Below are 25,870 nucleotides of genomic sequence, written 5' to 3'. Positions count from 1 at the left end.
TGAGTCCCTGAACCTGTCATAGTATCATTTTCCTCTTCTATGAAAGAGGACTGGTGATGGCAGTTATTCCCTGGGGTGGTTTAAAGGATAAAATAGAATAATGTAAGTGGAGAAGTTGGCTGCATAGTGTTCAACAAATGTTAATTTATTTTTACATTTAAAGAGGGAATGAATAGAACAAGAAGAGAAAGGAAACATGAGCAGAGTAAAATGGAGGAAAGAAAAAAGGTGTGGTGGGGAGAGATGCCTTGTCCGTCAACAGGAAGGGTTCAGCAGTTGAAGGTGAGCTGGGAGATGGAGGGCAGCCCTGAGAGAGGAGAGGTCAATGTCTGTATGGGAAATGATGGGTTTTCTACAGGAGCTGCTGGTCTGTTGTCTGAACTCCTCACTGCTTTAGGCAAAACAAAGCACAGTAATGGCACAGCTTGCTTCTTGTCTGGGCTGGAAGGTTTCCCTCTGAATGCTGGTGCACGTGATGGTCCTGATTTTACTCCCCCAAGGTGCCTTTTTGAAGATAGAGGTGAGGCCTGGATAGCAACCACTGTGCCACAAGGGCTGTTCTATCTCTCTTGCATCTGCAAAAGGGACCCCCACCAGTATCCCATCCCCACATACCCAGAACAAATGGGATGCATTAGCTATATCTTCAGAAATGTAGATTCTGAAACTAATCAGCCTGAGAAAATTCATGATGCTGTTTTGTTGTGGAGATTATTGTTATTTTCTCTCTAATCTTGTTAATGTTTTGAGTAACCTTCAGTTCAGTTCAGTCGCTCAGTCATGTCCGACTCTTTGCTACTCCATGAATCGCAGCACTCTAGGCCTCCCTGTCCATCACCAACTCCCAGAGTTCACCCAAACTCATGTCCATCGAGTTGGTGATGCCATCCAGCCATCTCATCCTCTGTCGTCCCCTTCTCATCCTGCCCCCAATCCCTCCCAGCATCAGGGTCTTTTCCAGTGAGTCAACTCTTCGCATGAGGTGGCCAAAGTATTGGAGTTTCAGCTTCAGGATCAGTCCTTTCAATGAATACCCAGGACTGATCTCCTTTAGGATGGACTGGTTGGATCTCCTTATAGTCCAAGGGACTCTCAAGAGTCTTCTCCAACACCACAGTTCAAAAGCATCAATTCTTCGGTGCTCAGCTTTCTTCACAGTCCAACTCTCACATCCATACATGACCACTGGAAAAACCATAGCCTTGACTAGATGGACCTTTGTTGGCAAAATAATGTCTCTGCTTTTTAATATGCTATCTAGGTTGGTCATAACTTTCCCTCCAAGGAATAAGCATCTTTAAATTTCATGGCTGCAGTCACCATCTGCAGTGATTTTGGAGTCTGAAAAAATAAAGTCTGACACTGTTTCCACTGTTTCCCCATCTATTTCCCATGAGTAGCCTTACTGAGGTATAATTGCCATACAATAAACTGCACATATTTGAAACATTAGATGCAGGTTATGGCACATGGATTCACCTGTGAAACCATCACCACAGTCACCTCAATGAACACATGTATCACCAGTTTTTTTGTGCCCCGTTGTAGTTCTTCCCACCACCCTTGCTCCTAAAAGCCTTCTACATGACTATAGTGTTTTTCCATATTCTTATTTCCAGTAATTATAGACAATTTGATATTATCAGATCCTTGTGGTTCTGTTTGCTTGAGAGTGGGAGCTCACAATATTTTTCTCAGTATCCCTCTAAACACTCTGATGTCATCTCCCCCTCACCCTGCCCTCATGTCAAAGCTGCTTCCATGAAGGCAGATGCATCTCTCTGTATATGTCACTGCAATTGGGAATGATTTTTAAAATTGACCCTTACTATCACTTTTGATCTCTTTATGGAATTGGAAATAAGGCTCACTAGAAATGATTTTGGCACCAGGGTGGAGGAGAAATTATGGTTTCATTCATTCAACGAAAGAGAGGCTTCTCTGTCTCAGTGATTTGTGAAATGAAGGGCAATCTGACCAGGCTCCTTGACTCATGAAGCTCACAGCTTAGCAGGGGGCACTGACCACCTCTAGGTAAACAAATATTGAAGGAAAATGGAAAGCATGCAGTGACAAAAAAATTTGTGATTTTGTTTCTATTTTTAACATCATGTATAAGGAATGAAAGGGAGTTAAGGGAGTTAATAGCAGTTTCTTACCCAAAAGCTTGAGGAAACCTGGGAGATAAAGTTGAAGGCTGTGTCGTCAGCAGATGCTAAGGACCCAAAGCAGGAAAGAAGCTGGAGCCTCAGAGGAACAGCTACCCTACAAGGCTAGAGCAAGGCTTGAGGCCCGCTAGGTTTGAGCTTGAGAAAAATGAAAAGATGTCAGAGAATACAGCTAGAAGGAAAGGTAAGGACCAGATCAGAAGGCCTTGGAAGAAGTTTGGGTTTTATTCTAAACACAGTGAGAAGTTATAGGAAATTCTCAGAGGAAAGTGAAAGTGTTAGTTGCTCAGTCGTATCTGACTCTTTTGCAACTCTATGGACTGTAGCCTGCCAGGTTCCTCTGTCCATAGGATTTCCCAGGCAAGAATACCAGTGTGGATAGCCATTTCCTTACCCAGGGGATCTTCCCAATCCAGGGGTCGAACCCAGGTTTCCTATGATACAGGCAGATTCTTTACTGTCTGAGTCACCAGGGAAGCCCAGGAGCACATTTAACTGTTTCAAGATTATGGCTTCTCACTAAAGAACTCATAAATGAAGAAAATATCAACCTTCTGATTAAAACAAATAATTAGGAATCATTATAAAAATGATATTTTAAATAATTATAATAATTAATTTCTTTCTCTACTATGGCACCTTAGCTTGGATAAAAATGACAAATGAGTATTTTATAATGATGCATGTTGTCTGCTAGGCACAACTCCAAGCTTTTGACCTATAGTTCTCATTTGCCTCAATAAAACAAGTATCATTCCTATTTTACAAATGAGAAAATTGACTCAGAGGTTTAATAATTTTCCCAAGTTTTTAAAACTTGAAGACTAGCTTACCAAGGTAAATGAATAGGGCAAAGAGAAATGTCATTTTCTGTTGAAACTCATCTGTAACTTTTTGCTGCAAGGGCACATTTCAACCTGTTTCCTAGGCTGCACAGAGGCTGATGGCTTTTAGAAAGACAAATAGGTCATGTACTGAAAGGAGATCTTAGCTTCAGGAGTAAGATTCTCTTATCAGCTGAACACTTTGGCCCCTTGATTCTGATGACCCTGTTGTTGTTGAGTCACTAAGTTGTGTCCAACTCTTGCGACGCATGGGACTATAGCCTGCCAGACTTCTCTGTCTGTCCGTGGGATTTTCCAGGCAAGAATATGGGAGTGACTTGCCATTTCCTTCTCCAGGGGATTTTCCTGACCCAGAGATTAAACCCACATCTCCTGTATTGGCAGGGAGGTTCTTTACCACTGAGCCACTATGGAAGCCCTTCTGACCACCCTAGCAAGAGATTAAATGGTAAGAGGTCAAAGGGTAGGGGAAGGTTCCTTCAATGAGCAATGTTGAAAATCTGCAGTCAGCTGACAGGTTAGCGCACTTGCTGAGAGCATTATGCTGGTGTCCAGGGACCAGGATTCTGCTGCAGTGCTCTTATCTCACCACAAGACCTAAAAGTCTCTCCATCTCTCTGGTTCTCCATCCTGTTAGGGAAGTAAATAATGAACTTGACCTAGATGATTTATACCTTCCCTAGTCTTCCTACAGAAGATTTTGTCTAATGTGCTAATAGCAACGGATTTATTTGAGCCGTTGTGACAAACGGTTACTGTGTTAGGAGTATTAAAACAAACCACTCAATGAATTCAGCAACACTTTTAATAGGATCCATATCGCATTGTTCCCAGGAACATCCATGTCTCAAAATAATGTGTACTTATGTGTGTATATATATATGTGTGTGTGTACACATATATACATGTATATGTACATACACACATATATATAAATCTGATATTTATTCATTCTAATGATAATGTTTAGTTCTCATCAATTTTCAAACCCCTGGCACTAATTCCATGACTTCATGAGTTAGGAGCTGCTAGAATGAAAAAAAACATAAAAGATCATAATCTTAGGAACAAGGGAAAACAAAGCTGATTATAGAAGAGGAAATGAAATGACTTCACAGCCTGGTTGATTGAACTGCGTACTTCTGACCTCTCACCTGTGCTTCCTGATCCCAGACAGGTGATTATACTTAATACCCTGGCCTCCTTTGAGAACAGTCCCCCACATTGAAGAAGCAGATTGCCTTATTCCCCTTGTCAGATGAAAGATTATTTCCCCAGCATGCAGATCCTGGGCTGGTTTCTAGAATGGCTCACAAAATGAGGAAAATTCAGAGAAGCTGCCTGGGTGTTGGGAGATTTCTGTTGGCTTCTTAATGAAGGTTATCTGAGACAAAACTTCTGGATCTTTGAAGCGGAGAAACCCAATTGTAGAAACTGGTATTGTCCTCTCCCTTGCCTCTGCTGTGTTTGTTTCTCTAACAGATTCCTTTGTCAAAAGCACTGATTTTCTGTTCTCCAAGCTCATTAATTTCTCAGCATTAATATGTTTACCTTATCCTCTAATTAGGTGCCACCTCTCACATATTTTTGGTAGTGAAATGCCCATGAGCAAGGGTTGCCCCTTTCTGTACACAGAGGCCAGTCCCCACTTGTGATCTGTGCTCCCACTGTATGCTTGAGCAGTGCGGTACCACTCATCAAGGGTGACTCACCAAAGGTTCCTTTGCCCACAGGCTTTTATTCAATACACTAAACAAATATTTGAGCAACTGCTGCATTCCAGGTACTATCCTAGATGCCTAGGAGTTTTGCAGAAAACACAGGACAAAAATCTCTGTCTTCTAACCCAAGTAAATTGTATCATAGGTTAGCAGTCAGTAGATGCCTAGGAGGGAGAAGCAGAGAGTGGAGTGACAGAGGCTGGGAGAGTTTGAGCATGGCAATGGAGTGGGGTGTATTTGTAAACAGGGTGTTGAGAAGTTGACTTTCTTTCTTGTATAATTTCATTTATTTATTTATGGCTGGGCTGGGACTTCATTGCGGCATGGGCTACTCTCTGGTTGGAGTGAGCAGGCTTCTCATTGCAGTGGCTTTTGTTGATGCTCAGAGAACAGGCTCTAGGGCTTGAGGCTTCAGTAGTTGTGGCTCAAGACAGGCTCAGTAGTTGTGGCACACAGGCTCTGCAGCATGTGGGGTCTTCCCAGATCAGGGATCAAACCCATGTCTCCTGCATCAGCAGGCAGATTCTTACCACTGAGCCACTGGGGAAACCCAAGAAGTTGATTCTTAATAGGGACTTGTATCAGGAAAGACTTAGCCATGCACATATTTGGGAGAAGAGAAATCCAGACATAGGATAGTGAGAAAATATCCTTAAAAGGATGCATGACTGGTACATCCATTCAAAAAATAGTAAGGAGGCGATGTGGCTGAAGTTATAGGAACAAGGGGATCACAGTGAGGTTGAATTCAGAAAAGGATTGGAGGCAGGTGATGTGAGTCCTTGGTGGCCTCTGTAAGGAGCTGGGTTTTAGAGTGAAAGGGGCCAATGCTGAGCTTAGATCAGAGGAGCTATGAAATCTCACTTTTGTTTTGTTCATTACATTTCTACAATGTATTTCCATTCACCAAATAGTTTTAACACCAGTTGAAAATTCTTGCCTGAATCAATTACATGAGAGCTTGCAGACACGTTTTCTAATTTTGTCACTCATTCTATGCTTATCAGCTGACATTCCTTTGTGAAATATAGCTTTCTCATCAATTCTAGGTATTTGATTGCACAGGAATAAATTTCCTGCTGAAAAGTAAAAATAAACACTTAAATCATTCCCTTTAAGGGCATATGTTCAAGGGAAGCTTTAGAAAAAACAATTAGCCTCTCAAATTGAGACAAATGTGGCTTGTGCAACAGAAGGACGCCCACACTGTTTCCCTCTTATGTTGTCCTTACTTACTGGGATGAAATTCCAGCAGGGAGCCATTCCTTGAGTTTGCTGTCATCTTTTGGAGTCTCCTTTTGGATGTACACCTATTTTATCAGGGAGGAAAAGAATGACCCTGGAGGAGGGGGTGTTACTAACTCACCTAAATTTGTTGGTCAGATGAGCTAATTGTTGTGTCCAGATCCTAAAGAGCAGCTGAGATTTTTCATGTCCCTGCTCCATGACCTGCATTATTTAGTTAACTCCAAATGGCTTCACCGAGTTTTTAAGGCTCTGTGAAATCTGTGCCCAGATGGCCTTAACTCCTTGATTCTTGTACTCTCTTTGTCCTTTCTCCCCACTTCTTTCTCTCTCCTCTCTTTCTCAAACATGTGCACACATACATACAAACATACACACCCTACATTGTAAACATTATTATAGCCCCTCTAAACTACCCATCACCCCTCCCCCCAAAAACTGTTCTATCCCATCTCAAGATTTTGTCTGGGGTGTAATTTTCCCTTGAGACATCCTTCTCCAGAGTTACCTACACCTGTTGAATTTCATCCTTCAAAGCTTTCAACAAATGCTCCTTCCCTGATCTCCACCCTAAGCAATCCCCAAACTGATTCCTCTTTCTCTGTGCACCCCACACCCCTTTACCATACGCCCCTCCCTCTTTGTTTCTCAGGATCTCAGTTGTATAAATGTTACTAATGTTCATGGCAAATCAGCCTCAGGTCTACAAATGTCTTTACAAATGAGGTTGTTTTAAAACTTCTCCCAGTGAAAAAGTTGTCTGGTTCATGGTAAGCACTCAAATATTCACGGAGAAGAATTTAAACAGCAGCCATAGCAATTTTCAAATGTCTATTTTCATTCATCATTTCAATTGCTCAGTCACGTCTGACTCTTTGTGACCCCATGGACGGCAGCACGCCAGGTTTCCCTGTTCATCACCAACTCCCTGAGCTTGCTCAAATTCAAGTCCATAGAGTCAGTGACGCCATCCAAACATCTCATCCTCTGTCATCCCCTTCTCCTCCTGCCTTCAGTTTTTCCCAGCATCAGGGTCTTTTCCAGTGAGTCAGTTCTTCTCATCAGGTGGACAAAGTATTGGAGCTTCAGCTTCAGCGTCAGTCCTTCCAATGAATATTCAGGACTGGTTTCCTTTAGGATAGACTGATTGGATCTCCTTTCAGACCAAGGGACTGTCAAGAGTCTTCTCCAACACCACAGTTCAAAAGCATCAATTCTTTGGTGCTCAGCTTGCTTTATAGTCCAACTCTCACATCCATACATGACCACTGGAAAAACCATAGCTTTGACTAGACAGACCTTTGTTAGCAAAGAAATGTATCTGCTTTTTAATATGCTGTCTAGGTTACTGAGCATCTATTGTGTCTCAAATAATGGGTACCATGGGACAACAAAAGTGAATCAGGAAATAGATCCTACCTTTAGGCAGAGTCCAGTTTAGGAGAGAGGGAACATATATGTAAAGTTCTATATTACAAAGGAAAGTGAAGAGAAAGTGTCAGTCACTCAGTTGTGTCTGATTCTTTCAACCTCATCGACTGTAGTCCACCAGGCTCCTCGGTCTATGGCATTCGCCAGGCAAAAATATTGCAGTGGGTTGCCATGCCCTTCTCCAGGGGAACTTCCCAACCCAAGGATCAAACCCTGGTCTCCCACATTGCAGGCATATTCTTTACTGTATGAGCTACCAGGGAAGCCCCATATTACAAAAGAAGATATGTTGAAAACTATAGAGAGTCAAGAACAGTAGGTTTAATTCACTCATATTTCTCTTTGCTCTGCAACAGATGTTTTTCTCCAGCAGCCTATGAATCTTTCCATCAACTAGGATGAAAACAACTTCCACACAGACACCAGGGAGTTTCTCTTGTTCCCCCAGAAGAGCTTTCAGTGTCACACTGATGGACTTCCTGAGCAGAGAACGAAGACATGGCGTGTTTTCTGTCTCTTATTAATTCAGGCTGGATTCCCTCTCAGATGGATTTTTATCACTTTCCTTTCCACCAACAACCGGGATTTTATTTTCATGATTCCTGTAAATTAGGATCAATACGCTTAATCCGAGATACAGCTAAGGTGACCATCAGCTTCAGTCTCCTCTGATTGCCTGAAAAGTCATTTCTGGGTCCATCTGGGATTATCAGGCAGTCCTCCAATGAATCTAGAGAGAAGACAATCGCTAAGGAGTGTTTTCTCTAATTTCCTGCCTATTCAGACTCCGTGTTTCCCATCTGGGCCATCCATAGTGCTATCTTCCTTGTTAGAATCACAGTGTACCCCTTGAATCAACTCTCCTTATTAAAACAGGAGAGCTAAGAAAAATTAGAGCTTTGCAAATTCTCCCTCTTAGTCCCTCTGTTTTCTCTATTAACTTATTCATTCACTTATGTATTCATTTATTCAACAAATACTGATTAATCACCTCCCTTTTTATATACTCTGCCTATTCCCAAAAGGATCAGAGGTGGCTTTTAGGATCAAACACAATGCAAACCAGGTAAGCCAGGATGAAAATAGAAAGGAAGTAGGAGAGGGTATACCTGTGGCGGATTCATTTCAATGTTTGGCAAAACTAATACAGTATTGTAAAGTTAAAAAATAAAATTAAATTAAAAAAAAAAAGAAAGAAAGGAAGTAGGAGGGCTTGGCACCAGCTCCTAAGGTGGTTGGAATTTAGTCCTTGCTCTATTCCAACAAAAAAGAGATCTGTTGGATTTCCATGTTTTTGCTTTCTGCCCAACCAAAACATGCCAACTGGGTGTGGAGGACACCTTTTTCCTGCAACTGAATGCATTTATTGAGCTTCCAGTGGAATGTTTTGTTCCTCTATGCAAATGCATTCAGGTAAAAGAAAGAATCATTAGTTCCCAAATTTTAGTTATTTGCATACTATCTTTCAAATATTTGTCTAGCTTCATGACTATTACTTATTTCATAGTTTCTTTTTTTTAATTGACTTAAATTTATTTTTAAAACACTTAAAATTTTTAAAAGGGAATATTTATGTCAAATACCATAGTTAGATAATAATGTTAAATGTAATTAAAAATAGCATCACATTCTAAATAAACAAAACTAAAACTCAGAACTATGGTATCTTCCTCTGCATTACGAGGGAGATTAGGATGTATTAATGATTAAAATCACACTAGCACCAGATTGATAGCCAATTCTTTTGATTATTCAATACAAAATGAAACTAAAAAAGGATAATCTCAATGTGAACATCAATGTCACATTACCACTTTCAAATAGCATCCTTACTTTGCTCAAAACCCTTTTAAGCATCATCCCCCAACCATGGAAAACATTGGTCAATTAATTGAAGCTGAAATTTGTGTGGGAGAGATTTTTTGGTACCTGGAAGACGTGAAAGCTCTTGGTTCGTGTTCATATTAGGTTGACTTTTTTTTAAAAAGTAAAACATCAAGTCCCATAAAAGTAGAACCTCAAGCTACCCACACCTACACCCTTTGTTATCAACAAAGAATTGTTGCAATATAGTTGGCCCCAGAATAAAGCATGTGTATCTCTGGGAGGAATTAATAATTCTGATGAAGTTAGGGTTTTGGAAGACTTGCTTAGGTTCAGCAACAGTGAATTACACTTACTTAGTAATATAAGGCTGCTTATAAACAATATTCTACAAAGAAAAAGGAACTAGTAATAAATTTGAAAGTCTTATGAAATCAGCTTTGTTTCCATTCCCTGATGAGATGTCCTAGAATCAATGTGCTTGGACTTGGATCTTAATTTCTTTCTCTCATACTCTGAAGTACTCATGTGCCTTCTTTCATATGACTGGGCTTCCCTGGTGGCTCAGTAGGTGAAGAATATGCTTTAATGCAAGAGATCTGGATTCAGTCCCTGGTTCAGGAAGATCTTCTGGTGAAGGGAATGGCTACGCACTCCAGTATTCTTACCTGGAGAATTTCATGAACAGAGGAGCCTGATGGGCTACAGTCCATGGGTTACAAATATGAATATCAGTAAGCAGAATCATCTACGTGGTAGATAAGAAAACTACAAGAAGTGCCAGTGACATTCAACATGTATACCCACAATGACACCTATTTTAATGAGTATCTAGTTAGGTTTTGTCTACCTTGACAGGTTGGATGGTTTGCTCTACCATTTCAGAAGCAGTACTTTCTCTTCTGTCTTGCTACAGGTTTAATTGTGTCTCCCCCAAATTCATGTGTGAGGTCCTAACGCCCAGTACCTCAGGATGTGACCTCATTTGGGAATAGTCATGCAGATGTAATGAAGCTTTGATGGGGTCGTTCTGAAGTAGGTGAGCTCCCAAGCCAATAAAACATGCTGTTATACAAAGTTGAGATATGTGTGTAGAGACATGCGAGCAGGGATCTAGGTGATGGGTCTATAGACCAAGGCACATCCAGGTTTGCAGCAAAACACTGCAGCTATGAAAGGGGCATGAACCAGATTCTTTCCTCACAGCCCTCAGAAAGGACCAACCCCGCTAACAGCCTGATCTGGGCTTTTAGCCTCCAGAACTGTGACACTATAAAGTTCTATTGTTTAAGCCACCCACTTGCAGTACTTTGTTATAGCAGCCCTAGCAAATTCAAAACTCTCTCTTTTTCCAATCTCATTGCAGGAGTGAAGGCTTGGAAACAGCATCACTTTACTTTCTAAAAACTACTGTTCCTTGCTGAAATAACAAACCTCACCCCCTATTATTTGATATACCACATGCACAAATGTACACTCGGAAGAGTCTTCTGGCAATTTGAAGAAAATATGGTCTTTCTATTAAAGAAATTGCCATTGATTTGGGTATAGTTATTTTTACTGATGAGTTAATGACAATTTTATATGATTTCAGGGACAAGTAAAAGGTTTGTCTCTTTAATATCTTCCTCTCACTAATCCTTTTTAAGTTGCTTTTCCCATTCTAGTATTCTATGGTTTACTGCATTTGTAGCAGTTTTTGTTTTGCCTTGATGTTGCTTCCCAGTTCTATACCAGTTATTTGCAGGAGATTTTTAATGAAGGAGGTGCTAGGAAAAATTTTAAATGGAAGGTTTTGTGAGTAGGCTTGTTCAAACTTTTCTTTTTTTTAATTGAAAAAAGCGGCAAGTATACAACTATTTTCTGTCCCACAGGCACTGTTTCCTTGAAATTAGACATTTGTATGATTTTTATAGTTAATCCTTAACTATAAAAGCTCTCTTAACTTCTCTTAAACAAATAGAAAGTGAGGGTGAACTGATAAATGATGGTATCCTAGGAGATGAATTTCATTGTCTGTTTCTCATATTGATAGGAGAAACGAGGGCTATTAGAGTATTTGAGCTTACAGTTGGGTTGGGTACAGTACAGTGATAATGAAATTGCCATTGAGCACTCATTATGCCAAATATGTATATACACACACATTTTATATATATATATATATATATCCAGAGAGAGAGAGAGGGGGGAAATTTATAATCATGTAAAGTAGCTATTATTTTGCTTATTTTTCAAAAGAAACTTAAGGCTAAGAGATTAAGTAGTTTTACAAGGTCAAACAACCAGGGAAAGTGGCAGAAGTGAAATTAGAACCAGGTCAGTCTGTGTGAATCATTTTCAGTGAACATTCATAATTTCACTGACTCCTAGTGGTTAATACATATTTAACTCTTACAGGAATCACTTGGCTTCCCTGCTTAATTAATGCAATTGAATAATTGTAGATTGGGTGGGTAATAATATACCCCTGGCTTTATTAACTAATCAGGGCCCCCAAATCTTGATTCTCTCAATCTGTATAGGTATTGTGGTGTGAACTCTAGGATTCTCCTCACCAAGCATTCCTGGAAATTTAAATCCATGCATAAAGATTGAATCCCAATAAAAGCTAGCTAGTCCTTACTAACCTGTGGGTCTTAGAAAAAGTCATTTACTTTCCCAAAGTTTAGGGCAGTATCATGTAGTTGATTTGTTGAGGAGAAAAAGATTTCTTTATAAGCATGATAATTCAATCTCTGACATTCAGATTAAAGAGACACACATGAGTAAAACAGATTTTAGATGGTGTGTTTTCATTAGGATATGAATTTGTTATCATATGCTTATATGCCTTAAAATGGGGTTATTGGAAAAGATGCAGTGTTTTGGTGGGGTTTTGGTGTACATGTTTTTGTCTAAAGAAAATTATAAACTTCATAGCAGTGGTTTCAACAAGTAAAATGTTGAATGCAGATAGGGAATGAAGTAAAGCCTCACTGTGTTTACTTGTAAATTTAAGTATGAGAAAAAGAGTAAATGGGATCAGATGAAACAATTTTCCCTGAGAAAATAACCATCTAGTCAACATGTTTACATTGATTAGAATGCCAAAAGAACTTGAGCAAAAAGTCAAATAGGCACTCTTTCTGTGTAAAATTAGCTGTTATTCCACCCCAGATGTGATGATGTTCTGCCTGCTTCTCCTGATGTGGAACGGTTGTTGTTGGTTTTGTACGGAAGCTTAGAGAGCAGGCCAGACACATCTGTGCAAACCAGGCTCAACACTCTTCTAGCCTGTGATGCTCGGGATTTGGTTGCATTTAATAGTTCTTAAATTTATCACCCTTGAGCTCTGTTAAATGACATGCATTCAGTGAAATAAAAACCAAAGCCATAAAGTGTACTTGAGAACCTCTAATATGAGAAGTTCACAAATCAGATCTAATCCCTTGAATCTTTTTGTCACAGGATTATATCTGATTTGTGAGCTCCAATACATTGGCCCCTGATGCGAAGAGTCAACTCATTGGAAAAGACCCCAATGCTGGGAAAGATTGAGAGCAGGTGGAGAAGGGGGTGACAGAGGATGAGATGGTTGGATGGCATCACTGACTCAATGCATATGGGTTTGAGCAACTCCAGAAGCTAATGAAGGACAGGGAAGCCTGGTGTGCCACAGTCCATGGGGTCATAAAGAGTAGGAGATGACTTAGCAACTGAACAACAAAATATGAGGAGTAATTTTAACCTTGAAGTTTAAGATGCAATCAATTATATATTTCTTTATAAATTTAATGATAGCATTTGGAAATTAAATATCTCATTAAAGGTGCATATCAAGTGTAAGAGGTACCACAATTTCACAAACATTAGAATATGAAAAAATGAGTAATAGAGCTTTGATCTTATGAAACTAATCTGAATGGATCATTCTCACAGACTTTCTTGGAGAAAGTAAGATACCAAGGGTAGTGGAATATTAGTCACTGCTGAAGTTGATGGTAAATCAGACATGGACCTCTCATCTATACTCTCATCCTATACTTAGTTGCAATGGAGAATTGTGGGGAGAGCCATTTATGGACATACAGTTGGGGAGTTTCTATATGATGTTACTGATGTGATTGCAGAGATGGGATTTGTACCCTGCACAGGCACTAGAGGTCAAGGCAGATCCTGGAAATCAGAAACAAGACTCACAGGATAACAAAGTGAAAGAGACAACAAACAGAAGAGGCAGTGAAGGGACAGCAAGATATGGGGACTGCTCACTATTGAGGAGTAATAAAATGGAGGAAAATTCTGGAGTTGTTGAACAAGGTTTTGAAAGTCTTTCCCAAGGCTCTTTGTATAAAAAGTGTCCTTAGCAAACATTTGGTGCCTGGGCTTTTCTTCCTGTTAAGGCACAATCTGAGATGCCCTCACATCTGATACTTCTGCCTCCACCATCCTATTAAGGAGATGCAACAAGGAAATATCAAATTGAATGCTTGAAACTACTAAAAATGTAAACTGCTCCTGGATCAAAGTCCCAGGAGACACTTTATATTCCACTCTTTATAATCGTGGTTTGAACATTCCAACCTTTAGCCAAACCATGATGCTAAAGATGACAGCTAAATTATCAGAAAGTCCATTCTCCATTACCTTTCTCCTTCCATATCTTTAATAATAGAAGAATATTAAAAGATAATAGAAATAAGACATAGATTTATTTGGGCCCCTGTGAGCAAGTGAATAATAATATGAGATTTATGGGCCTTAGACACATCTATACAAAAGGAGAGTTTGAGGAGTCTTAGAAGATTTTAAGAGGAGTTTTTGTCCATATATTTGTAGTAACTGTATGTAAGTCCACTGCTAACTTAATGTAAAATAGTCAAATTTCACTTCAAAGAGGAGAAAATGAAGTTCCTTTCCCTGGTCAGTCTATTGACAAATATTTATTGATTTCATATACTAAGCTCAGGGTGATGATACAGAGACTGTGCAAGAAGCAACATGTAATTTCCCCAGAGAAGCTGCTTAAATTTCAGTTGAAAAGAATACTATGCAACAGTTTATGTTCCAAGCAATCTGTAACTAGTACTTAAACTGTGTTTGTGAAACAAGCTTTATTCCTTGTTCATGTATTATTTGTCATTCTGTTCTACATCATCCTCACTCTACAACTGTTGACTGACAACAGCTCTGCATTTCAGAAGGTTGGTGGTCATGTTAACAAGGACTGAACATGAGAAACCACACACATGAGCTTAAGTGCTTCCACCATGGGTCACTTCCACTCTTGCATCACTGTCATGGCCATGCATTTCTTTAAGGCATGGGAAAGGGCGATCTTCATAAATGCCCAAAAGTACAGGAGGACTGGTGGGCTTCCCAGGTGGCACTAGTGGTAAAGAACCCACTTGCCAATGCAGGAGACACAAGAGATAACGGGTTTGATCCCTGGGCCAGGAAGATTCCCTGGAGGGGGGCATGACAACCCACTCCAGTATTCTTGCCTGGAGAATCCCCATTAACAGCGTAGCCTGGCAGGCAGCATAGCCCTACAGTCCATAGGGTTGCAAAGAGTCAGAAGTGACTGAAGCAACTTAGCACGCATGCACAGGAGAGATGACCATTGGTGACCAGCAGCAATGAGCACCATAGGATGTGATCACAGAAGCAGAGAGAACAACAGGGAGCAGGCAAGAAAAGATGTAGCCTGGACTCAAACAGGAGAGATGGAAGAAATGAATAGATTTTAGAGAAAAGCAGCAGTCACAGAGAATTCTGTATCTGCTGGCAATCTGTATTAATGACTTATTCTTTAAAAAAAAAAAAAAAACAGCTAAACAAACAATCAAAATAATCAGGCAAAATGGAGAGATGTTGGTCAAATGGTACAAACTTCTACTTATAAGATGAAGAAATTCTGAAGATTGAACTTACAGCATGGTGACTATTGTTAATAATATATTATTAATTACTTGAAAGTCACCAGGAGAGTAGATCTTAAGTGTTTTCACCACACACACACAAAAAGGTAACTATGTGAAGTGATGGGTGTGTTAATTGGCTTGGTTATGATTATCATTTGTATATGTATATTAAATCATTTTGTGTACCTTAAATATATACAATTTTTATTTGAGGTACAAGGTCAGTTGTACCTCAAAACTATAAAAAAAAATATTATAAAGAATCCAAAAGGAGATGGACAAATGAAAGCAAAGAAATATGGGAAGGCTTCTTGGGAAAAACATAAAAATTGTCTATCAGTAAAATCAGCGTTCACAAATATGTGCATTTTCATTTTGTGCTTGCAAACTGCAGCAGATGCTATTTCTGCTCTTTATTTTATTGCCCACAAATAAGCTACTTTTTTATGGCTGTCATAACAATGGTTAATCTGTATTTAGAGTTCAAAGAGTACCACACCCTCTACATGCATTACCTATGAATTAGGTAATGGTGCTTTCCACATTATAGATGAGGTCATTAAGTCTTACTGTGTATACTAATTTGACTAAGACCAGCCAACCCACTCTTGTATTCTTGCCTGGAGAATCCCAGGGATGGGGGAGCCTGGTGGGCTGCCATCTGTGGGGTCACACAGAGTCGGACACGACTGATTGAAGTGACTTAGCAGCAGCAGCAGCCAGTAAGAACCCAGAACTGTTTAACCAAATAGCCCTGTCTCCTAACTATGATCATACTCCACCTCATTGATCTCCAATGAAATTAGACAGGTGACAATTTCTTAACAATTTGTGCTTCATTTAAATCTGTGGTTATTCCAGAGTGACATTGGAGAAACTTAATTTTACCAGATGACAAAATTTGAGCTATATTCGTGAAATTCTCAGACATAATAACCAAAGTTCATGTCAATTGAAATTAAGAAAGAAAATCTGAATGATAGAAATTCCACTGAAGTATAAGGAGAATGGGGAATATGTGCTATGAAATCCCAGAGCAAATGACAAGCCATTCTGGAATTTGTGGCATTCAAAAGCTCAAACTTTGAAAATCAAAAATGTGGAACAGCTTATAGTCCATGTTGTCTTTCAACGGAGACTTCATAATGTGAATAACACTGTCAGTGTGTGGTGATAGAAAGGTGATGACAGTAGCCTTAGCACAAACCAAGCTAACTATTGTATGTGTGCAAAGAATGAGAATGAGCATTCATTGAATGCCAGACACTGTGCAGAGAATATAAAATATTGTATGTTGAGTGTGTATAAAAGTAATTATTATGATGTAAGCCATAGGAAATCAATCTTTCATCTCCTGAAATGAAATTTTTCTTTATCTTTGTCATTACAGAAATTGACACAAATTATTTAAAAGAAGAAAAGCAACACCATTACCATAGTTGACTTCCTGTGTTTGGTAAGCTTCTGTTTTTAGATATTTCCTTCCATATTGTTTTATTTTAGAAGTATGTTTATAATATATATTGGTTAATATATGTTTATAACATATATTTGTTGCTTGTGCGTGTTTTTAAAATCCCTGACTTCTTTTTAGATAATCCTCTTTTCTGTGAATAATATATTCAGTGGTTTAAAAGACGTTGGCACAGAGAATATATTGATATGTGAGCTGGTGGAGTTGGGTACCCAATCCAGAATGAACCAATCAGAGGTTTTCCTGAGACTTTGGCAAGATAAAATGTGTCAGGAAAGACTTTCTAATGAGGCTTTTGGGTTGAGTTAGTGTGAGTCTGGAGTTTCCAAAGGCCACCTGGCCACCACATGGAGAAAGCCAGCTTAAAACATGCAATTGGAGCCCTTGAGTCTCTGGACATTCCAGTTCTGTGAGCCAGTACATTTTTCTTTTTTGCTAAAGTAGATAGGTAGAAAACAGTTGGGTAGGAAGACAGTGGTTGTGGTGACCACACTGAGACAGTGTGAAGTGGTAAAAGTACATTTGATTAGAAGTTACAAGATAGTCCTGGTGGTAACCTTGACTCATGACCCTACTTAACTTCCCTGAGTCTTTGTCTCCTTTATCTGTGATATGCTAATATTGGATTACTTAAAACCTAAGACCTGTTTCATCTGAAGTTGTTATTCCAAGTTCATTGCTTTAACTCTATTTTGTTTATCCATTCTATGTACTGTTCAGTAGTTTACATCTGCTAATCCCAGACTTCCAATCCATGCCTCTCCTACCTATCTGCTTGGCAACCACATCTGTTCTCTATGTCTGTTGAGTCTGTTTCTGTTTTGTAGATAAATCCATCTGCATCTTATTTTAAATTCTACATAAAAGTGATATCATGGTATTTGTCTTTCTGTGTCTGATGTGGCTTAGTATAATAATTCTGGGTCCATCATACTTCTACTAATGGCATTTCTACTAATTCAGTCTTTAATGGCTCAGTAGTATTCCATTGTGTATATGTACTGCATATTCTTTATACAATTATCTACTGATAGATATTTAGGTTGCTTCTCTGTGTTGGCTACTTTAAATAGTGCTGCTACGAACATAAGGATGCATATATCTTTTCAAATTACAATTCCTGGCTATATGCCCAGGAAAGGGCTTGCTGAATCATATGGCAACTCTATTTTTAGTTTTCTTAAGAAACCTCCATATTTTTTTCCATAGTGGCTGCACCAATTTGCATTCCTACCAACAGTGTAGGAAGGTTCGTTTTTCTCCATACCATTTCCAGCATTTTTCATTTGTAGACTTTTTAATGATGGCCATTCTGACTGGTATGGGGTGGTGACTTATTATAGTTTTGATCTGCATCAAAAATAAAGATGAAACCTCACACTAAGACTGAAAATTGAAAGATGTGATTATTACTTATTGGATACAGGCATAAAAAAACTAGTGCTGGATTCTGATTGCTAGAATTTTATTAAGGATTTTTGCATCTATGTTCATCAGTGATATTGGCCTGTAGTTTTCTTTTTTTGTGGCATCTTTGTCAGGTTTTGGTATTAGGGTGATGGTTGCCTCATAGAATGAGTTTGGAAGTTTACCTTCCTCTGCAATTTTCTGGAAGAGTTTGAGTAGGATAGGTGTCAGCTCTTCTCTAAATTTTTGGTAGAATTCAGCTGTGAAACCATCTGGACCTGGGCTTTTATTTGCTGGAAAATTTCTGATTACAGTTTCAATTTCCGTGCTTGTGATGGGTCTGTTAAGATTTTCTATTTCTTCCTGGTTCAGTTTTGGAAAGTTGTACTTTTCTAAGAATTTGTCCATTTCTTCCACGTTGTCCATTTTATTGGCATATAATTGTTGACAGTAGTCTCTTATGATCCTTTGTATTTCTGTGTTGTCTGTTGTGATCTCTCCATTTTCATTTCTAATTTTATTGATTTTATTTTCTCCCTTTGTTTCTTGATGAGTCTGGCTAATCGTTTGTCAATTTTATATATCCAACAACACATTAAAAAGATCATACACCATGACCAAGTGGGCTTTATCCCAGGGATGCAAGGATTCTTCAATATCCACAAATCAATCAATGTAATATACCACATTAACAAATTGAAAAATAAAAGCCATATGATTATCTCAATAGATGCAGAGAAAGCCTTTGATAAAATTCAACATCCATTTATGATAAAAACTGTCCAGAAAGCAGGAATAGAAGGAACATACCTCAACATAATAAAAGCTATATATGACAAACCCACAGCAAACATTATTCTCAATGGTGAAAAATTGAAAGCATTTCCCCTAAAGTCAGGAGCAAGACAAGGGTGCCCACTTTCACCACTACTATTCAGCATAGTTTTGGAAGTTTTGGCCACAGCAATCAGAGCAGAAAAAGAAATAAAAGGAATCCAGATTGGAAAAGAAGAAGTAAAACTCTCGCTGTTTGCAGATGACATGATCCTCTACATAGAAAACCCTAAAGACTCCACCAGGAAATTACTAGAACTAATCAATGAATATAGTAAAGTTGCAGGATATAAAATCAACGCACAGAAATCCCTTACATTCCTATACACTAATAATGAGAAAATAGAAAGAGAAATTAAGGAAACACTTCCAGTAACCATTGCAACGAAAAGAATAAAATACTTAGGAATATACTACCTAAAGAAACTAAAGACCTATGTATAGAAAACTATAAAACACTGATGAAAGAAATCAAAGAGGACACTAATAGATGGAGAAATATACCATGTTCATGGATCAGAAGAATCAATACAGTGAAAATGAGTATACTACCCAAAGCAATTTATAGATTCAGTGCAATCCCTATCAAGCTGCCAATGGTATTTTTCACAGAGCTAGAACAAATAATTTCACAATTTGTATGGAAATACAAAAAAAACTCGAATAGCCAAAGCAATCTTGAGAAAGAAGAATGGAACTGGAGGAATCAACCTGCCTGACTTCAAGCTCTACTACAAAGGCACAGTCATCAAGACAGTATGGTACTGGCACAAAGACAGAAATATAGATCAGTGGAACAAAATAGAAAGCCCAGAGATAAATCCATGCACCTATGGACACCTTATCTTTAACAATGAAGGCAAGAATATACAGTGGAGAAAAGACAATCTCTTTAATAAGTGGTGCTGGGAAAACTGGTCAACCACTTGTAAAAGAATGAAACTAGAATACTTTCTAACACTATACACAAAAATAAACTCAAAATGGATTAAAGATCTAAACATAAGGCCAGAAACTATAAAACTCTTAGAGGAGAACATAGGCAAAACACTCTCTGACATGCATCACAGCAGGATCCTCTATGACCCACCTCCCAGAATATTGGAAATAAAAGCAAAAATAAACAAATGGGACCTAATTAACCTTAAAAGCTTTTGCACATCGAAGGAAACTATTAGCAAGGTGAAAAGACAGCCTTCAGAGTGGGAGAAAATAATAGCAAATGAAACAACTAACAAACAATTAATCTCAAAAATATACAAGCAACTCCTGCAGCTCAATTCCAGAAAAATAAATGACCCAATCAAAAAATGGGCCAAAGAACTAAATAGACATTTCTCCAAAGAAGACATACAGATGGCTAACAAACACATGAAAAGATGCTCAACATCACTCATTATCAGAGAAATGCAAATCAAAACCAGAGTGAGGTACCATTTCACACCAGTCAGAATGGTTGTGATCCAAAAGTCTACAAGCAATAAATGCTGGAGAGGATGTGGAGAAAAGGGAACCCTCTTACACTGTTGGTAGGAATGCAAACTAGTACAGCCACTATGGAGAACAGTGTGGAGATTCCTTAAAAAACTGGAAATAGAACTGCCATATGACCCAGCAATCCCACTGCTGGGCATACACACCAAGAAAACCAGAATTGAAAGAGACACGCGTACCCCAATGTTCATCGCAGCACTGTTTATAATAGCCAGGACATGGAAGCAACCTAGATGTCCATCAGCAGATGAATGGATAAGAAAGCTGTGATACATATACACAATGGAGTATTACTCAGCCATTGTAATGAATACGTTTGAATCAGTTCTAATGAGGTGGATGAAACCGGAGCCTATTATACAGAGTGAGGGAAGGGAAGGGAAGTCGCTCAGTCGTGTTCGACTCTTCGCGACCCCATGAACTGCAGCCTACCAGGCTCCTCTGTCCATGGGATTTTCCAGGCAAGAGTACTGGAGTGGGGTGCCATCGCCTTCTCCGATGAAGTAAGAGTGAAGTAAGCCAGAAAGAAAAACACCAATACAGTATATTAACTCATATATATGGAATTTAGAAAGATGGTAATGACAACCCTGTATATGAGACAGCAAAAGAGACACAGATGTATAGAACAGTCTTTTGGACTATGTGGGGTGGGGGGATGATTTGGGAGAATGGAATTAAAACATGTATAATGTCATATAAGAAATGAATCACCAGTCCAGGTTTGATGCAGGATACAGGAAACTTGGGGCTGGTGCACTGGGATGACCCAGAGGGATGGTATGGGGAGGGATGTGGGAGGGGGGTTCAGGATGGGGAACATGTGTACACCCGTGGCAGATGCATGTTGATGTATGGCAAAACCAATACAATATTGTAAAGTAAAAAAAAAAAAGTAGTGCTATATTAACAAGCAGCCCCTCTAGAGCCCTATCCTATCTCGAGGCAACACGGTTTTCTGCACTATCTCTGCCCTGTGGCTATTAGGGGGCTGCCACAGACCTCCACCGAAGGCTCAGCTACCCACACGGGAATCTAATTCTCCCAAGACTCACCAGTCCCAGGACTCCGCGAGTGCTACTTCCGCTCCTGCTTGGAACTTCCTGGTGTTGTGAAAGTAGGCGGGACACAGAGCCGGGAGGAAGAGAGGCTCCTTTTTGAACTTCTCTCAATAAACTCTGAGAAAGTAACAGTGCTTCCTGAAACCATCAAGAAAGAAAATGTCGGTGACATTGCATACAGATGTAGGTGATATTAAAATAGAAGTCTTCTGTGAAAGGACACCCAAAACATATGAAAATTTCTTGGCTCTTTGTGCCAGTGATTACTACAATGGCTGTATATTTCATAGAAATATCAAGGGTTTCATGGTTCAAATGGGAGATCTGACAGGTACTGGAAGGGGAGGTAACAGTATCTGGGGCAAGAAGTTTGAAGAAGAATATAGTGAATATCTTAAGCACAGTGTTAGAGGTGTTGTATCTATGGCTAATAATGGCCCAAATACCAATGGATCTCAGTTTTCATCACCTATGGGAAGCAGCCACATCTGGACATGAAATACACAGTATTTGGCAAGGTGATAGATGGTCTGGAGACTCCAGATGAACTGGAGAAGTTACCTGTAAATGAGAAGACATATCAACCTCTTAATGATGTACACATTAAGGATATAACTATTCATGCCAACCCATTTGCCCAGTAGCTATAATAGACCTGGACAAATACTTGGCAAACTATTCAAGGAACAAACCTATTATGGTTTAGTCAGTTTTAAATGGAGAAGGCAATGACACCCCCACTCCAGTACTCTTGCCTGGAAAATCCCATGGACAGAGGAGCCTGGTGGGCTGCAGTCCATGGGGTCGCTAAGAGTCGGACATGACTGAACGACTTCACTTTCTCTTTTCACTTTCATGCATTGGAAAAGGAAATGGCAACCTACTCCAGTGTTCTTGCCTGGAGAATCCCAGGGACGGGGGAGCCTGGTGGGCTGCCATCTGTGGGGTCGCACAGAGTCGGACACAACTGAAGCAACTTAGCAGCAGCAGTGCTTGTTCATATATTGTGACCAGTGCCATATATTGACAAGTGAATCTTCCTACTTACCTACTAGTCTACTTACCTGTCATCAGCTGATTTTACTGCCAGCATACCCAGATATTAACATGTGGATTTCACTGAAAGTGAATAGCCATCATTTGTAAGCTCTGTAGATATCACATATCCAGCTATGTGTCTCTCTTAGAAGATCCTAGACATACACAAAGATGTTTGTGTGACTTGTAAGCAGTTTTGCTTTTTATTATTAGCCTAGACTGGTGCCTCCTTAGCAGTTCATTTCCTGGGAACCTCTAGTTAATTTGCCATGTAAGCAGAGAGAACTTGAAAATGTAATAGCTATGTCAGAAAGTTTGACAATCTAAAATTTGCAACTTTCAGCGTCTAACATTCTCCCCTAAATCTGACCAATGATGTATTGAAATTAAATATGCTTGAAAAATTTTATACAGTTTCTCTTTTCCCAATTATGCTTTAAAAGAGAACTTTTGCTCCTATTTAGAATAACGAAATGCAAAAGTCCAATCTGTTGTATATTGGCTGATCCAGTGGAAGGAGCACTGGCTAGAATATTAATTACCTCTGTCACTTTTTTGTGGTTGTACAATTAAAGTAATTTCCTGATTGTTCTTGCTCCAATATTTCCCTTTAATGATTCATTCTAACTAGCATCAAATATATTTTCAAAATTGACAGGTGTCTCCCAATCACCATCCCAATTAAAACCCTCCCATGGGCTGCTTACTGCCTCTAGAATTAATAATAATTGCAGTAGTAACATTAATAATCATGGGAGCCAACACTCACTGGATTTACTCTATGCTAGATACTGTGTGATGTACTTTATATGTACTTCCTTAATCTTCACAGTAACTGAAGTTCATGGGTGTAGAAACTGGGGCCAAAAAAGTTAGGTAATTTACCCAAGATCACATAGCTAATGTGTGATGTAACTAAGACCCAAACTCACATCTGTCTGACAAAAGTTCATTCTCTCAGTCATGATATTATTCTGCCTCTTCTTCTTAATGAAAGACAGACTCCTTGGCCAGTCTTTCCTAGAATGGAAGCCTTTGATTTGTTCATATAACTCTTTATTACTCTTTGATACATACTCTTTTCTCCAGCTCAGTTTCCTCTTTATTCTTTTTTAAAAGTCATATTCCTTCTTTCCCAATTTTGACCAAGTCCATTGTTCTGTGTCTGGTTCTAACTGTTAAATGAAAAACTTTGGTTTTTTCATTTCTCCAAACTTTTCCACTTTTGCTCTTTCTTTTCACTTCTGTGTATTGCACCCATCCTTGGCATCCTCAGTCATTCAATGAACAGGTCATTATTACTAAGCGCCCGCTGGTCAGTGACTATTCCTGTCTTCCATAAATTCCCTGAGTAGTGGGAGTATCAAATAGGCACGGGGGATCCATTCCATAATGGCAGTAGCTGAAAAAGATAAAAGCAGCCCTATTCCAGAGCCTAGTACTTAAAAATTATTGGTAAAGAATCAAATTCCTAATGATCTCATTGAATCTCATAGCTTTAGAAATGAGCAGTCTTATTCCACCAGGCACATTATATGCTGCTTGAGTATTAAACAAAGCCCTATTTTTCTTTAGTATCACTTTTTGGTAGGAAACCAACTTAAAGGTTTTAAGTCCCATCTACTTTTTCTAAAGAATTTCTGTGTGGTGTGTGTGCATTAACTAATATGACTGTCTAGATTTGTGCTGTTGTTCAGTCACGAAGTCGTGTCCAACTCTTTGCAACCCCATGGACTGTGACACACGAGGCTTCCCTGTCCTTTGCTGTCTCCCAGAGCTTGCTCAGACTCATGTCCATTGAGTCAGTGATGCATCCAACCATCTCATCCTCTTGTCACTCCCTTCTCTTCCTGCCATCAGTCTTTCCCAGCATCGGGGTCTTTTCCAATGAGTTGGCTCTTCGCATCAGGTAGCCAAAGTTTTGGAGCTTCAGCTTCAGCATCAGTCCTTCCAGTGAATATTCAGCATTGATTTCCTTTAGGATTGACTGGTATGATCTCCCTGCTGTCCAAGGGACTCAAGAGTCTTCTCCAGCACCACGATTTGAAGGAATCAGTTCTGCACTAACCCTTCTTTGTGGTCTAACTCTCACATATGTACATGACTACTGGAAAAACCATAGCTTTGACTAGAGGGACCTTTGTCAGCAAATGATGTCTGTTTTTTAATATGCCATATAGGTTTGTCATAGCTTTTCTTGCAAGGAGCAAGCATCTTTTAATTTTGTGGCTGCAGTCAACATCCACGGTGATTTTGAAGCCAAGGAAAATAAGTCTGTCACTGTTTCCATTGTTTCCCCACCTATTTGCCATGAAGTGATGGAACTGGATGCCATGATATTAGGTTTTTGAATGTTGAGTTTCAAACCAGCTTTTTTACACTCTTTTTTCACCCTCATCAAGAGGCTCTTTAGTTCCTCTTCACTTTCTGCTATTAGTGCTATCATCTCCATATCTGAAATTGTTGATATTTCTCCTGGAAATCTTGACTCCAGCTTGTTATTTATCCAGCCCAATATTTTGCATGATGTATCTGCATGGAAATTAAATAAGCAGGTTGTCAATATAAAGCCTTGACGTATTACTTTCCCAATTTTGACCAAGTCCATTGTTCTGTATCTGGTTCTAACTGCTGTTTATTGACCTACGTACATATCTGTGTGTATACTTGCAAATATATTGACAGTTATTGTGCTGAGGGATAGGAGCTCTGTAATTGTTGCTGTTGTTAAGGATCCAGACTAACAGCCTCTGATGGGTGTGTGACATTTGATAAATATCGTCTTTGGGGATAGAAATAATGATTTCTGCCTTTTTTACTTCATAGAATTATTCAGTTCAGTTCACTTGCTCAGTCGTGTCCAACTCTTTGCAACCCCATGAACCACAGCATGCCAGGCCTCCCTGTCCATCACCAACTCCTGGAGTTTACCCAAACTCATATCCATCGAGTCAGTGATGCCATCCAGCCATCTCATCCTCTGTCATCCCCTTCTCCTCCTGCACGCAACCCCTCCCAGCGTCAGGGTCTTTTCCAATGAGTCAACTCTTCACATGAGGTGGCCAAACTACTGGAGTTTCAGCTTCAACATCAGTTCTTCCAATGAACACCCAGGACTGATCTCCTTTAGGATGGACTGGTTGGACCTCCTTGCAGTCCAAGGGACTCTCAAGAGTCTTCTCCAACACCACAGTTCAAAAGCATCAATTCTTCAGTGCTCAGCTTTCTTCACAGTCCAACTCTCACATCCTTATATGACCACTGGAAAAACCATAGCCTTGACTAGACAGACCTTTGTTGGCAAAATAATGTCTCTGCTTTTTAATATGCTGTCGAGGTTGGTCATAACTTTCCTTCCAAGGAGTAAGCATCTTTTAATTTCATGGCTGCAATCACGATCTGCAGTGATTCTGGAGCCCAAA

General features: G+C 39.4%; 1 protein-coding gene and 1 pseudogene across 5 annotated transcripts in view; both read left to right on the top strand.

Annotated features, from left to right (window-relative positions):
• ATP10B (ATPase phospholipid transporting 10B (putative)) overlaps positions 1–25,870 on the top strand; it is a 392,121-nt gene that overhangs the window by 39,668 nt on the left and 326,583 nt on the right. For all 5 annotated transcript variants that reach the window (XM_086412751.1, XM_086412752.1, XM_086412750.1 and 2 more), the window contains one exon: positions 16,531–16,596. The gene's annotated coding sequence lies outside the window, so the exon portion shown is untranslated. The remainder of the gene's footprint in view (positions 1–16,530; positions 16,597–25,870) is intronic.
• On the top strand, positions 21,170–23,017 carry LOC147369824 (peptidyl-prolyl cis-trans isomerase-like 3 pseudogene; annotated as a pseudogene).

Source organism: Bos grunniens, chromosome 7 (assembly GCF_055505025.1).
Source record: "Bos grunniens cultivar Pamir isolate PY7600 chromosome 7, Bosgru_T2T1.0, whole genome shotgun sequence".
Lineage (NCBI taxonomy): Eukaryota > Metazoa > Chordata > Mammalia > Artiodactyla > Bovidae > Bos > Bos grunniens.
The sequence above is the reverse complement of the archived record's forward strand: the minus strand, read 5'-3'. Positions and strand labels throughout refer to the sequence as shown.